This window comes from Danio rerio, chromosome 15 (genome assembly GCF_052040795.2).
Source record: "Danio rerio strain M-AB ecotype USA chromosome 15, GRCz13ab, whole genome shotgun sequence".
NCBI lineage: Eukaryota > Metazoa > Chordata > Actinopteri > Cypriniformes > Danionidae > Danio > Danio rerio.
This window is the reverse complement of record NC_141035.1, coordinates 41,183,657-41,201,473: the sequence shown is the minus strand read 5'-3', so window position 1 is coordinate 41,201,473 and position 17,817 is coordinate 41,183,657.

Here is a 17,817-nt window from a genome sequence, read left to right as displayed (position 1 = left end):
AATATTCAGCTTCACCGCCGCCTTAATGCCAGATTGTGAAGAGAAGTGGAGAAACAACTTGCACAGCCTTTATCTTAATTTCGTTATTGCCAAAATACCCGTCATCATTTAGAGTTTATTTTAATTTGATTTGTTAAGCAAGATTACTTTTCATTGGTGTGTTGGATAATTTAAAGGCTAAGTGCATGTACCTAGACCAGAGCGCTGAGATGTTACGATGTTACAGCTGTAGGACTTATTTTATTTCTTTGTTCCAACTTTCAAGTGGCCTATAGTCTACGCTTGTTACGAATAAATGATGTTAAAACATATAAATGACTCATTCTTAAAAAAAATGCATTAGAGCTGTGTGCATGAGCACATTTTAATGTAGGCTGTGAACGGGTTTGGGCTGTATAAAGCTGTCAGTCAAAATGTACCTGTCGGACTCGGGACCTATCGGGTATAACTGCTGTTCCGCGGGAGCCGGCCAGATTTCTTACGGTGTGGGAGTAAATTTCTGAATAAATCGCGGGAGAGATGTGTGTGTGTGTGTGTGTGTATTAATATTAACTAATACTTTTGTTCCAATATAAATGTTATACTCACAATACTTTAGATAATGTTAACAAGCTCAAATTAAATGGATTACTAAATGTTGAACTATTATTAATAAATACATTATTGTGTTAGTAAATAAACCCAAGTCACATTTTACTAGCATTACTTATCACATTTCAACCAGTAAACAATATCAACTGCCAACATTGAACATACAACTGTTAATTGTTGATATAAAAAAATATTTAATTTAAGAATTTTATATAAAGAATACTTTTTGATGTTAACAATTAAATAGTTGATATCAACAATTCAGTTATTTCAAACGAAAGAAATATAATGAATGCTGAATGTTGAAATCAATAAAGCATATCCTAAGAATAAGTCAAAACGGCTTGCCACAGAGAGCCATAATAATATCAACAACATTTATTATTTTAAGTTTTGTTGTGTAGTTTCAGGTTAATTTACCTCGATAGTACGCTGAGATGTTCAAATGATTCAAATGTCGCGGGTGGTGGGATGGTCTCTATGGTTTCAGCAAACAGTCATCTTAACTCCGCCTAAGATCCGCCTCTGCCCATTTTCGAGTATCCGGGAATGACGCACTTCCAAGATGGCGACGGCTGACCACGCCTACAGTAAGCTTCATTTGCGCTCTTCAGAAACCTATGGGTGACGTCACGGACACTACGTCCATATTTTTTACAGTCTATGGTTCTGACACGACCTGAAAGCGTTTGCGCCCTGCGTTTTGCGCTCTGCGCATGGACTGTCAAAATAGAGCCCTAAATCTAGATTAATTTAACATTTTAACTCGATTACAATTAATGAACGATTATTTTATATATTCATTTATTTAATTTTTGCCCTCTCCTACACTCACAAAAAAATATGATAAAAAATAAATAAATCACAGAGCTTGTGCTATGCATCGTCGCAACATGCAGTTAAATTTTTTGATGAGTCAGGGTCGGCATCAGTCACATCGAGGGGTGTGCAAAAGCGTGAATGCTGCGCCAGACCACGCTCTGCACTCAATGCGGAAGAGTCAACACAGCGGGGTCAGGTGACTCCACATGCGGTAGGGAAAGTAATTGAAAAAATGTATTGATTATCGATTATAGGTTCTGAATGTCGATTTCAATTGCTTTGATTAATCACCCAGCCCGACTTTATACTATGCAGTTTCTCCATTTGTCCGCATGAAAATAGAATATCAGGTGACTGAAACCAAGGCTGGCGACACGGTAGCTCAGTGATTAGCACCTTCACCTCACAGCAAGAAGATCACTGGTTTAAGTTCTGCCAGGGCATTTGGCATTTCTGTGTGGAGTTTGCATGTTCTCCCCGTGTTTGCGTGGGTTTCCTCCAGGTGCTCTGGTTTACCCTACAGTCCAAAGACATGTGCTGTAGGTGAATTGAATAAACTAAATTGGCCGTAGTAAATGTGAGAATGTGTGGGTGTTTCCCAGTACTGGTTTGCAGCTGGAAGGGCATCCATAAAGCATATGCTGGATAAGTTGGGGGTTCATTCCGTTCTGGCGACCCCTAAATAAAGAAACCAAGCTGGAGGAAAATAAACGAATGAATGATGGTATGGTGATAACTATAAGTTATATTTTACCCAATCCATCTGCAGTGTCTTGCATTTTTTAGAAAGCAATTCTTCCTTTATTGACTGCTCACCTCTAGCTGTCTGTCAGTGTTTGCAGTGATCAGATATTCTCTCTTTCACACACACACATACACTCAGTCAGAGTCAGTCAGAACAGTAGTCAGTGATGTATAATGCTGGTCTTGGTTCACTTTACCATCACTCACACTTACACTTCTCTAAATGCTTGTCTTGGTGCGAAAGGGGTAAATAAAATCAATAAGCCTCCATTTCACATTGCAACCATTTACTTCTCCATCAATAGCCCCTTGGCTGGAATTAAAAGCATGGTCATTTGCATATACACAATTCAATCACCTCCAGACTGAGCGTGACTGAGAAAGAAGAGTGACTATTTCATGATTAGAAAGAAGCTGCCATTGACATGCCACACATTCAGACATATCACCATAACTTCTTATATTTATGAATGAAAACATTCCTGTTGGAAAAAAGTAAAACATATTTATTTTTAATTAAAATTACTCTTAAGACAAATGTCTAAAGAGTCAAGAGTTTATGTATCCAACTCTAAAGTAATTTAGTTGGTTTAACCAAATCAGTTTGAGCTTCTGACAATTCAGATGATCATGCAGGTGGATTAAAACCTATTACCCGTGTGTCAGTTAAGTGTTTATGACAAAACAGGCCAATCCAATTACATTTTGCACTGCAGAAACCGTGAAACGCAGTGATTTTTAGGGTTTTAGACATTTTTTGTATCTTTTAATTAGGTTGTGATTAGGTTTTAATTAGGTTACATTAGGCACTAATTGGGTGGATAACAAAATATTGTCTCATGGTTTGTGTGGCACTACAACATCTAGGTTATCTGGAAAAAAGGATACTTGACAATGTGCATCTGTAAAAATGATCAAAATCTGGCATGTTTAATCCTTTAATTTAATTCCATTCAAGTTTATTTGTATAGTGCTTTTCACAATAGTTATTGTGTTATAATGTATTAAGTTCATTAATAGAAGATACTGGGCAACCAGCAAACATAGCATTACAGTAATCCAGTCTAGAAGTCATAAGAGCATGAACTAGCTTTTCTGTGTCTGAGACAGATAGCATGCTTCATAGCTTAATAGGCCCAGAATCAACTTTGCAAGCACAACTTGAGCATACATTTAATATGAGCCATATCAACTTAAGCATATGATTGACATTAGGCTGGTTACCATTCAATCTGTTGTGAAACAAATATTTGTAAAGTTCAAAGAAAATTTCCATATGTAAATTAGGTGTGTTTCCATCAAGTTATTAGAACAGCTAATTGTAGTATTGGTAGACTAGTCGCAACAAGGCAAGCATACTAGAAACAGTTAATTAGTCACATGGGTTTAATGTTTGCTACTTCAAAGTTTGTTCATCTCCAATTATTCTAAATAACACATTTTCACAAACGACAAAGCGTAATTACTTTATACATAGTTTTTATTTTTGCAAATGAAGGGACTTTATTTCAACATTTGGCTTTTCCATCACTCCATTTCCATGCAAACTGAAACACACTTGGAAAACAAAGTAATTCCTTCATTCCTCTCAAATGACATTAATTCTCTCTTCCTTTTCACACGTCTTGAACATTATGCTAGTATGTTTCTATAAACAACAAATTTCAGGCAAATATGGAGCTGTGCTCTCTATTAGATCCCTTTTAAATTCCTGTTCTGGTAAACAATGCAACTTTCCAGATCCCACACACGCACACACAGATACAGTTAAAGTCGGAATTATTAACCCTCCTAAATTATTAGTGCCCCTCTATATTTTCCCCCCAATTTCTGTTTAACGGAAAGAAAGTTTTTCCCCAACACATTTCTAAACAGGGCGGCACAATATATTGTTTCAGCATTAATATCGCAAAGTGTGTGTCTGCAATAGTCATATTGCAGTATATGCAATGTTGAGTTGGGATAATAGCTGATCAGCACAAAAGTTGGGTTAGGGTTATAATATATAGTATTAATATAAGAGATTTGAGTCTTGGCAAAGTATAACCATAACAGATTGAAACTGTCATTTGCATGTGTTTTAAAGGCATTTCACGAGAGATTAAAGCATTTGGGCACAAAAAAGTTCATTTGTGCAATACAGTAAAGACTACACAATTTTGGACGCATTTACACTGCATGGTTTAAATGACTCAATTCCGCAGAAATAAAAAAATCACATGGATTCCGATTTACTCAAATCAGATTCAGGCCTTGTTCATATGTGGAAATTAATCCAATACGAATTGGATCTGTGCCCTCGTTTCTGCAGTGTAAACACGTAGATTGGATTTTCACCTGTCAATGTAAGTCGCGCATCATTAAAAACCATAGTGAAGGAAGTCAAGTCAGATGCTAACATTTCAGAATAGAGTCCCAAACCTTAAATTTCATGAGGACTAAATACGCCTTTATATTGTCATATAGCACACGTATTTAAGCATGTTAAAGAGAGAGGGAGAGAGAGAGAGAGAGAGAGAGAGAGAGAGAGATAGAGAGAGAGAGAGAGCAACATCTGCCATGTAACCAATATAAACTAATATAAAACTGTGGCATACATCACGTGCATAAATAAATCACGTGCATAAATCACTCCATGGACATTACATTAAGATCCCACTGGTTTAAAAAGTCCTAGATTAAAAGAAGAAGGTCAAATTAGAACTTTTCTGTCAAAAACTATAGTAAAACAACAACCATGTGAACACATTAAATACAGGAACGGAGAAAAGAGCGCTCTTTTATTATCAGCTGTGAGTCAGCACCCCCTCTTTTTTTTGCGCCTTTGTCGTGTGCTGTGTAAAAGCAGACAATCGGATATGAGTCAAGTTTAAAAGATAATGTAAGTAGATCAGCAAAAAAAAAAAATCGGATAGTCACAAAATCGGAATTGAGCATCAAGATCTGCATTGTAAATGCTGCCTTTATGTACCTAAATACTGTTTAAATCTCTGGAAAACACTGTTTATTTGACTTTTTTCATTGCTCTATTGTAATTATTTTGTTTGTAATTTGTTTATTATTTTTAAACATCATTTATACCCTTACAAAATCACCCCAATCAATCTAAATGAATGATTTCTTTCCAAAAAGTGCTATTAAAGCTGTTGAATTTCATCTGGTGAAATTGTATTCATATCGCAATATATATTGCAGAAAAACAAAATATATCAATATCAGATTTTTTTTCAATATCGTGCAGCCATTTTTCTAAACATATTCGTTTGTTCTGTAGACAACTGGAAAAAATATTGCTTAATATTAGCCTAGCCCAGTGGTCCTCAAACTTTTTTCATCAAGTACCACCTCAGAAAAAAACTGTCTCTCCAAGTTCCACCATAATAGGCAGTATTGAAATACAGCTTAGTAAGCCCAGTAAAGCAGCAACAGTTCTGCTCAGTTCAAAAACGTGGCAGATTAATTCCTGGTATTAAGAATATTTATTATTGTCAGCCACTTTAAACATAAATAGTCTGAACACTAACACTGTACTGTGCTGATATGTAAAAAAAAACTAACTAAAAACGTCAACATTTATATTAAAATGTGTAAAAGGTAAAAAGATAAGTGCTGTACTTAAATGTAAAGTATTAACATATAGTAGCCAATTCATTAACACCTAAAAATGTTGTCTGGACCGCAGAAATATAGGCTATATGTCATATAATGAATATTATTATATGTCATTTTCATATGTGAATCATTTTTGATAAATTTTGAAATATGTGTAGCATGTACATATTACATATTTGATTCCTCCACGTATCACTAGAAGGAAGCCCACGTACCACTAGTGGTACATGTACCACAGTTTGAGAACTACTGGTCTAGCCAAAATAAAACTAATAAGATCATATCTGGAAGAAAAAATATTATCGCTTGCTCTGTTAAGCAACATTTGGAAAATATTTAAAAAAGAAAAAAAAATTGCGGTAGGGCTTATATTCTGCCTTCAACTGTACAGTACATTAACACACTAAAAGAAAAGTAAAACATTACAAGGTAAAACAAGGCCTCTTTAAAACTTAAACACATGTAGTCAATATCCCAACAACCTGCTTCTTCATTGACAAAAGTAGGCGCCATGAAGAAGACTAATTCGCCTGATCAATACCCACTTCCACAATGGGCTAGAGTTCAGCGTGGATGGCGGTGGTCAATGACTCTTGCTCTGGACACCGGCCCAGGACAGACAGATTGGTGAAGAGTCGGACGACTAGCGTCAGGCGCCTGGATTCCTGTCATCCTCTCCCCCCCTCCTTCTGTCTGCTAGATCAACATGCGCTGCGGCTCTCAAACACAACAACCTGTTTGAGATTAGCCATTGAACGGGCTGCTCTGCATAACGACAGCAACACAGGCGTCCACAATTACATTGCTTTTATCTTGTCACGTCAGGATCCGTTTAAGTAGGTGTCTGTAAGGAGCTGTCCGTGGTTCTGAATGCCGTCGCACCGCTTCACGCTGTGGAGGTGTGGATGCCGCAGACGTGCTGTCCATCCAACTGTCAGAATGTAATTATATGAGAGTCTTGGAGAGAGCCAGGAAAAAAAGGGAGGGAAAATAACACAGTTGAGGTCTTGGAGGGCAAGTGTGCCACCGTGGATTTCGGCAAACATTTCATAAAACTCTCCAAAGCGTGGCAGGCCGGTGCCAAATCACAGAATGCTTAGACACCACATTCGAAAGAGGGGAGATTTTCGGTGATGCAGACACAAGCCAATTACATTCTCCACTGCTGTAAGAATGACATGCTGTGATCATTTCTAAGGTTTTTAGAAAAAAACGTTTATCTTAGCTCAAATTAGGGTGAGATAATTTTAAATGTCTCGTGGTGAGTCTGGTGGTAAAACATCTAGTTCATTTTTGACTTTGACTAAACTTCAAAAAGTGTAAAATAAAATAAATAAAATAAAATAAAATAAAAATAAAAAAATAAATTAAATTAAATTAAATTAAATTAAAAATAAAATAAAATGTTTAGGAACAAAGTTAAATAAAAAAAGTAAATGCACTTATTGTCTCGATTGTTGAACAAAATGATTTTTTAATATTCTATGATGCTCCATAAAATAAAAAAAAACTTGATGAAGAAAGTTAAAATGAAAATTATTAAGTAAATGCATTTGTTGTCTTGGTTGTTGAACAATATAAGCTTTTATTAAATAAATACATCTATACTAAGACCATATACCAAGAGTATAAAAGTCATTAGGCTATATTTTGACGATCCATGCGCAAAGTGAAAAACGCAGACAAACGCATTGTCAAATGTCAGAATCCACTTTTGCTAATATAAGGACGTGAAAATCCGCTTTGCGCCGTGGCGCATGGTCAAAAAAAGGGTTGAGTTTATTTCCTTAATGAGTTATAGGTGTTTTGTGAATAAACCAATTAGAGTCTCATCTCCCATTCCCTTTAAGAGTCAGTTGCGTTTCAACTTTACGTAAAGTAAGTCTAACTGAGCGTTTCACTAGCAAGAAAACAGTTAAACAGAGCATCTACAGCATGAGAATGAGAGACAAAGCCTCCTCATTATTAACTTTCACTTTCGCTCTCATGGATAGGGAAACCTTGTACGCACAGAGATCAGCCTATAAATAATTAATTTTGTTTGTTAAGCCCAAAGATTTGTTTTAAAACTGTTTCTAAATTCAGTTCTAATTTTCAGCAAACGAATAAATGAACATAATAACGAAGTGTGTTCAAAAACCTGAGTTATATTCAAATACATATGCTGTGCCCCATATGGTCTAAAACCTGACAAGTGGGCAAATCTAAGCTTGTATTTAATAAAACAAATATTAATATAGATATAATAAATAATACTGCTAATAATAATAACATTATACAAAAGCAAATTGTTATGAATGAACTGGAAAAGCCTCCCGAGATGAAAAAGGCATAAAAGCAGTGTTTTTTATATTCATATATGCTAGAAAATAATATGTTTTGTAATATTTTAATCCTATATATATCCTATATATCCTATATATATATATATATATATATATATATATATATATATATATATATATATATATATATATATCTACTTATTATATCCTATATATATATATATATATATATATATATATATATATATATATATATATATATATATATATATATATATATATATATATATATATATCCTTAATATTTTAATTATTTTTCATATGTAAAGATATTTGCATATTGCTCTACATCTTGTTTGTATTAAGCAGTGTGTAAGCGAGGCGCACAACTAACACGCTCTGCACTGGACAATAGATCGGCTTTGTCCTGGACTATAGAACAGACTATTATAGTTTCTCAAAATAGCAACGTCCCAACAATGTGCCTCAACAATTTTTTTTTTTTTATTATTATTTATTTATTTATTTAAATTTGTTTGTAACAAACCTATAAAAATAAGCCTGTTTTTAAATAAGCCTGTATTAAAAATATGTTCATTAAAAATAAGCTTATTATATAAGTAAATCTATAATAATACAATTTAATAAGTCAGTGTCATTAATATTTTATGATGCTGCATTAGCCTACATTTAAAAATAGATATTACAAAAGGCTAATACCATAAAAATGAAAGAAAGAATCCTTTCAAAATAACCACTCACTGAATATAGTGAACATGTTTTGTATCATTGTTTCATTGACCAATCAGAAGCCAGAACATTAACATGACTCAAATTCTCTGCTACAAAAAAAAACAACATTAACTAACTCATGTTTCAGCACAAAATTTGGCCAATTACCACACTTTTTGTTTACTTACATCAATGAAGCAAGTTCCAAGATAAGCCAAAGCATCAAGGCCTGCATGTCTCCAAGCAACTAACTGTTGTATAATCACACTCATAATTCTGGAACTTTTGCAAAACTTGGCTCCAAGTAAGAGTTTCAGAAACATTTTTTAAAAAGCAAGTGTCTCAGCACAACCACTAGTAGAAGGAATCTGGCCAAGACTCAAGAAAACAGTCCTTTAACACACCAAATCCATCAAGATGCTGCTTCAAAGTCAGCTTGCATGCACTTACACTGACATAAAGTCCAGCAATGAAAGTTGACATGCAACTAAACCTAATTCATTCGAAACCAAACGATCTGATGGAAATCTGACAGATCATGTACAGCAAGAATGATATCAAATAGCACATCGTATCCACTCCAAAATGCACTTAACGGTAATCTAAGACTAATGTTAGAGAACTGTGACTGACTTCCATCAACGCACCATGTGAGGACCGCATTAAAGCACATGCACACCCACAGATGAACTCCATCTCGCCTGTCCTACCTCTAACAGCAGGTATCTTCGCTGCGAAGCTTGAAAACGCATTTGCAATGTATTTCCAGCAGACAAGGGGAAACTGATCTCCAAATAGTCTGCGCACGGTTGGGATTCCTGCCCTCTCGAACACACAACTGGCAAAGCACTCAGCCTTCCTCCCGAGCTCATCCCGTCTGCAAAGAGAGAGAGGGAGCGAAAATGAGAGAGAGCGAAAGAGAAGAAAGTGAGCCAGGGGGATGGAGAGAGATACACGCACACAAAAACAGAATAGAGAGAGACTTTCCTTTTTTAAAATGCTATTTATTTTACTATTAAAAACATTTCATTACAAAAACACAATCAGTTTATTTTATTCACAGTCAAAGAAAATATTTTCTTCTGCTAAGACCAAACCTTTGTTAATGTTGGTGCAGAGAGAGAGAGATTTTTAAAAAAATACACAAATCACAAAAGCTAAATTGACTCAACCAATCAACACAACTAATCTTAAATAAATAAAATGACAATTTTACACAACACCATAAATCAATTCAAACTATAAGATCATACATTACTTTAAAAATTAAAATTTCATAAAGGTTTCATAGTTTTTTAAAATAAATACTATAATATTGTATCGTTCGGTACGACCTCCATGGTTCAATACGCGCTTGTGAATTGCGGTTTTCTCGGTTTTAGTTTAAATAAATCATGTGCGTTTTTTATCTCCCCCGAATTGACTGTGTGTACCTGTAAGTCAATGAGCTGAGATGAGGAAACTCCTCCCTGCGAGAAAATATCCAATCACTATGCTCTAAAGTTAGAGGGCGCTTAACCATCATTCCACTTTAACATGGCAAGCAGCGGTGAAGTGAGGCTGAGGCAACAGTACAAGGAAGCGCCGGCGTCTTTCAAATCTGCGGTGTGAGTACATTTCGGTTTTGCCGGTAAGTATAATGCCAATAAAACAAAAAACGGTGAACAAAAATTAACAATAGTGTTTTACACGTATAACTATGACTGCACATCTGCAGCGCCATCACCCAGCAATATCACTGTCTGAAGGCAGGATAGCAGAGAAGGTAATAAAGTCTTCCAAATAGCAACAATCCCTCGCTGAATCTTTCAAGCAAACATACCCAACTGGTTCCGAGAGACACAAAAAACAAACAAAGGCAGTGCGGGTGTTCATTCCTAAAGATTTCCAGCCATTTTTGGTGAGATGTGGGCTTTTGTCATATTTTAAAAGCACTCGATCTGCGTTACAGACTACAGTCTCGCACTTTTTTCAGCACTGAGATTATTAGAATGGTTTATTTATGTTTACTGGAGTACAAATTGTTTAAGTACAAAATAGTTTATTTGAAATGGTCAATTTATCTTTATTAACTTCACATGTATGTTTATTTTTAAAATGTAGGAATTTAAGTGGTGCCCAGTTTGTACATAGGCTACCAGCAGCTGCGAGATTTCAGTGTTAATTTTTTTAAGCAATACACTAGGGTACTTTTCTTGGCTTTTAAGTGAAACAAAATGAGTATTGCAATAAATCCTTTTTTTTCTCCTTAATCTCTAACTGTTCCTATTGACTATAGAATAAAAAAATAAAATAAAATTTAATTAAAAAAAAGGTCAAGGCAAGAGAGCCGAACCGAAAACCGTGCTAAAAAACCGAGGTATGTATTAAACCGTGGGCTAACTGTATTGTTGCATCCCTAATACCTACAAAGCTTAGCTACTACACACTGTACACCTTGATCAATGTTGTGTCTTTCCTTGTCATGTAAACTGTCTTTTTGCATGACGGCTAATGAATTTAAACAATTGACACTGATACTTTCGGCTCTGTGAATGCTTAAAACCGCAAATGAAAATCTTCAGAGAAAAACTCTTATTAAAACAGGTCTTAATTCTGTAAACAAATGCTTCAACTCTGCAATAAATACATTACAGATTGTTACTCTTCATAAACAGAAAGAAATAAGTCAGACCAATAAAAGAGTTTGGACTGTGGGGGAAACCGGAGCACTGGAAACCTACTCCTGTATTAGGAGAACATGCAAACTTCCTACAGAAACCCCAACTGACTCAGCCGAGGCTCGAACCAGCGACCTTCTTGCTGTGAGGCTCTCATGACTGTCTGAGACCACCAGACGGCACTGTAGTTCGATAGTGAACTCTGGTGGCGAACTACAGTTGTTCTAAGACTACAAGTCCATACATTCCCTCGTGCACACACCCGGATCCCACTTACACTGATTGCATAACAGCTGTCTCGTTCCTGTTTTGATTTCATGGACTATTTATTCACTCTGCACCTGTTGTTTGTCACTAAGTCGTTTGTCTATCTGGTCTAGTAAGTCTTGTTTGGTTTGTTGTTCCTGAGCCTTGTTCTTGAAAATTCTGCAATAGTTCCTTATTTTGTTTGTTTGTTTGTTGTTATTTTGTTACTTTTAATTTTTGGATGTCTTGTTTTTCTGTTTACTGCACGATTTCATTAAAACTGCACTTGGATCCAACTCGTTTTGTCTCCGTCCCTCAACAAACCGTGACAGAGGCGAACGTGCTACCCACTGTGCAACCCTGCAGCCCGAGGTCATTCATTGCTTCATAATTAGTAGAAACCTATTAAAATTCAAGATTTCATAAAACTACAAAACAATGACAACAGCTGTTACAGACACACCTTAAAACAACAATTGAAAACCTTCACTCAAAAAAAATTATTAATTATCAAACTGCTTATTTAAAATGAGCTGAAACACAACACTTGAGGTTTATTAGGGCACAACTTAATTGTTTTGTGTTCAATCCACAAAATTTGTAAAAACTAGTAAGTGAACTTAATTCTTTCAAATGTTATCCCAACACTAATTGTGTTGAACAGCACTTTTTACAGTGTTTTTACAGTGTTTACAGAAAAAAAAACTCATTAAAACGTTATATATTACTTAACTCTGTAAAGGTTTGCACAAAACCCCTTTTGTAAACAGTAAGAATAATTCAGACCAACCAGAAAGAGAGAGAGCGAGAAAAAAGATGAGGCAAAAGAGAGTAAAAGAGGAGGAGAAAGATTGTTTCGATAATGCAGATTGTCATAAGAGAGCTGCATTCCTGGTAATCCAATAGAAGTGAAGTAAAAGCTTCTGTCATTTCAACAGACTTAATGAAAGCAATTTGATTAGGTGGCCCTGCATCTGCACAGCTTCCTTCAGACTCATTGTTTCGGATTTGTGCCGGCCTGTCTCACTCTCAAATTAACTTGCCTTTAAACGTATTTAATGTTGGACTTGAATACTTACGTGATTTCAGCTTCGAACAGCTCGGTGGAGGGGCAGGCGTCCAATCGAAATGCCTATTCTTTGGGTGAAGTGAAGCTCAACTGGTACAACACAGCAATGGCAACTTCAAGGTCATGGCTTTGATTCCCTGGAAATCCAAATATGATAAAATAGTTAGCTGAAAGCTGACTATGGATAAAAGCTTCAGCCTCATGTCGACACAAGTAATCTTTTAACATTTTAAAGTAGGAGTACTCAACCTTTTTTCTGAATAAATATAGCTTACTAACTCAAAACCTTCAATTTGTACTTTAAGGTACCTTAAGGAATACACATATTTAAATGTGAGAATATTAAAAGACACAATATCCAATATAAGGCACTAATCACAAATAACAACATTAAGCTATACATAATTACAATAAAAATACTTTTTAATCTTTTCTATTTGACTATTTGTTTATTCAAATATACCCTATTGAAATAATGGCAATGCTGAATTACTATTATCATTTCTCTTGTCTTTAGTGTCACAGGGTCCAATAAAATTAGTAATTTTTAATATACTTATTTAGTGTTCAATCACTGTTGTCACGATTACCAGCGATCGTACTTCATAGATTGCTGGATCTCATTCACAATAATCATGATCTACAAATCCACCATTTCTGGACTACATTTTCATACATGCACTCAGTTTACACTCACACATGCTTCCTTATTTAGAATGATTACACTCACACCACCTGAGGATTGTCAAAGACTGATTACACATACTATTTAAGCAGCACACACACTCATTCACATTGCTGAGTCTTGTTATCTGCTACAGTGACATTACAACACATTTTCCTAACCCTGTTTTCCCGTGTACTTACCTCGCCTTGTTTATTTAGTTATCCCAGTCTGCTGCCTGCCTTACGACCTCTTGCCTGTTATTTTGACTTCGTTTCTGGATTGCCTTTATATACCTGTTTGCAACCGTATTAACCATTGCTTGCCTGACTATCTGAATAAACCTACAAGTGGATCCAAACTCAGTTGTCTGTGTCACTCCCCGTGGTTACAACTGTTGAATACTTATAAACTATTAATAATGGTTTTGGTTATTTTTTCTGCAACAGCATTTAATTAACGTATGAATCGTTTCTAGAATTGTTCCTATTAATAAGTTTCTTCATTTGTTTCTTTTTTCTGCAACAGCATTTTATTAAAAAATGAATCTTTTTTTCCGGTTTTTTAATGTCTTTAATGTCATTTTAAATAATTTTAAGTATCTTTTGTGGAATAAATGTAATCATGTATTCAAGTATCGAGTATTTAACCTTTTTGCTTAATAAATATATATTACTGACTTTAAACCTTCATTTGGTACTCTAAAGGGGGTCACACAGCAAACAGGTTTCTATCAGGGTACACACACCGGCACCGCAAGTCAGCAGCGCCCAGCCACGACTCAGGAAACTGTTCATATTTCTGCCGTGCCACAGAGCGCCATCTGATTCGTTTCATTTTAAATATCATGCGTATGTGCACGTCTGGTGTGCGATACTTTTAACTGTAATGTGCACGTCGTGTCGCAGCGCATCCAGTGTGTGACGCCCTTAAGGCATCTCAAGGAACATGCATGTTTAAAATGTGAGAATATTAAAAACACAATATGTAATTTAAAGCACTATTCACAATTGATAACATTAAGCTGATCAATCACAATAAAAAAGCTCTCAATATTTTCCATTTTACTACTTATACATATTAAAACAACCTATTCCAATAATGGTAACGCTGAATCACTATCATAATTTCTCCAGTCATCAGTATCACATGGTCCTATAAAAATAGTAAATTTTAATATGGCTATTTAATGTTCAATTACGGTTAAATACTAATAAACTATTAATAATGCTTTTGGTTATTTTTTCTGCAACAGCATTTTTAAAAAAAAAATATGAATCGTTTCTAGGATTTTTAATGTTTTTAGTGTTATTTTAAATCATTTTAAATATGTTTTTTCTGAACAAATGTAATCATGTATTCAACCTTTTTTCTTAATAAATATATCTTACTGACTGTAAACCTTTAATTGGTACTATAAGGTACCTGAAGCAATACATATGGTGTAAAATGTGATATTAGTGTGAATGTGATAAATGTGAAATATTAGACGCAGAGTATGTTTTTTTGCCACTATTCACAATTAACAAAGGCGTATATTGATGACGTCATGACTGAGTGTGGAATCATGGAAGTCCTCTTCGCGCTCGCCGGCCGACAGCTCGCCTCCGAGTGGAGGGCTTTCCCGACGCAATCAGTTTGACCGCCTAGCTCACAGCGTTGCGTCGACGGAGCGGAGGCCCCGGAGGGGGAGGAGGATGAGCCGGAGCCGGCCGCGGTGGACGACGACCGGGATCGAGTCCGGGGAACGGCGGGTTCGGGAAATCAGGTAAGACGAAAAACGGAATCCGGAAAATGAGGGCGAGAACGCGGCGGGATACGAAGACGGGGGCTTTTGTTTTTTTTTTTGTTTTTTTTTCGATCCGGCGGCTATTCGCGCGAGAACGGCGCGGGCGCGAACGCTGCGCGCTCCCGAGAGGCGCCCGCCCGAGACGCAAAAAAGCGCGCACAGCGGCCTCTCGCGGATCCGCGAAAACAAAAAAAACACTCGAATACGTACCTACCGGGACGTAAATCGCGGTCCGCAGAAACGTCCGCGGGGCTACGTTTCCACAATGAGCCTGGGTTGTTATAAAGTGTTATAAACAGAGGTGTGCGATCTCATTAGCATGGCAACACAGCACATGGGTTAATTAACAGTTTCTGAATTTTGTGTTTTCCGTTTATTCATGCTTGTGATTTGCATTATCGGACCTTGCCCTTTGCTCTGTAAACTTTTGATGTTGTAAATTCTACTCTGCAGTTTAATAAAGTAACTTTTACTTACATTGTAGTAGTTTGAAATAATATAATATAAGAAATAAAATTTATTGTATTTTGAAGAACCTTCAATATCATAATCATGCATGTTTATTTTCACAATATATTGCATTACAGAATAAATCACCATATATTTATTCAATTTCCTTTAGCTTAGCCCCTTTATTCATTAGGGATCACCACAGCGCAATGAACCGCCAACTTATCCAGCATATGTTTAACGCAACGTATGCCCTTTCAGCTGCAACCTAGTAATGGGATTAACCTATACACTCACATTCTTACACATACACTACGGCCAATTTAGTTTATTCAATAGGGTATATGCCGAGCTAGTGTTTTTCCCATACTGATAAACTTCCGGTGACCTGTTATTGTGAACTTTATTCCATTTTATATGGTTCCTTTTACAGCATTGATGTTGTAATGTCATTAAAATACATTCGGTTAAATAGACTTTGGCAGTCATTTAGTTGCTCAAGCGTAAAACGAGACAAAAAGCCTTATACTCGCACGCACCCGTCAGAATCGGCAGGCTAGCGCAGAAGCTCCATTGAATATACTGGGGTAAAATAAATGTTCATATTATAAAGATATGGCGGGGGAAATGTAATTTAATGCAGTGCTTCTTGTACAATCTGAGACCCACTTTATATCGGATATCACTCAGCTAGTGGAGATCGCTGATTTTTACAGAAAACAGCCCTTAAACACGCCGGTTTTTGCATTGACATACAGTTCGCCAGAAGAGCTTAACCCAGGTTACTGGCAAATTAAAAGTCCTATTAGCATGCTTCGGCATATACTCTATTCACCTATAGAGCATGAGTGTGGACTGTGAGGGAAACCGGAGCATACAGAGGAAACCCACGCAAACACACAGAAATGCCAACTGGCCCAGCCAGGACTCAAACCAGTGACCTTCTTGCTGTGAGGCGACAGTGCTAACCACTGAGCCATCATTTCACCCCTATCATATGTATAGTTCTAACTAAAAATCACATTTAACATTCTATTAAAGAATAAAAGCCACTACATCATGGAGTAAAACAACAGCAAACATACATTCGGTGTGATCCATCCTAACATAAATGGATTCCCTGCAGAATATTTATACCTAAATGCATAAAAACGTCCAATAAATCTTGTTTATTCCTAACTCTCAAGCTAATATGATCGACAGTTAAGTAATAATTTGCAGATTACGCCAAGTGCATGTTTTTGATATTATCAGCAGATTTAAACATCAAGTGGATTGTCCAGCCGTCAGAGGCTGATGAATGAGCACTCATTAGAATTGCAAAGGCGGAGCGGAGCGTGATTCCAGACGGGCTTTGACAGGGCCACCAGACTCCATCGGGGTAATTAATTTGCCACATTCAAAAGGACGGAGGGTGTACTTTTCGAAATTAGGCCGGTAAAAGAAGTGGCAAAGGGTCATGATCAATTGATTATCACAACGACTGAGATGGAGGCGACACGGCTGTTTAATGATTAATGCGTTTGTTTGCCTGCATTCAGAGAAACCCTTCCCATGCTAATCAAGTTCAGATAAGTTTCAGCTTTAACAGAGTTTGACAAGGAAAGCAATAATGACACATGTTGTGGTCTGTTTGTGGTCTTGTATTATATACACTGGCGGTGAAACGTCTCTGCCGAACGTTCGATAAAATGAGCAAACAGTCATTTTAAGATTTATTAAATTAAAAGTACTGTTAAACATGGTAAATATTTCAAAATATAATTGATTCCTGTGATGACAAAGCAGAATTTATTAAACAGCATTATTGCTCGAGGCTTAAGCTGCGGTCACACTGGACTTTTCTCCCTATAGACTTTAATACATACGCCCACCAATGCATAAGATCAAGTTTCACAGTTCACTGCGTTGCAATATTCAAGCTTGGTGAACTCTGGCCTGCGAAATCGCATCACTTGTCTGCTTGAGAACAATCGAGGATCAAAACATGACCTCTCTGGACAGACATTTTAAATATAGACCAATCGCTCGCTTTTTTTATCTAGTTTATTCCCGCCCCTTTTCACAGCGCCGTACGACAGAATTTCGCAAGCTCAAACTCTAGTGTGACTGCGGCATTATTGTCACATGGTTCTTTATATTTCATTTAATGC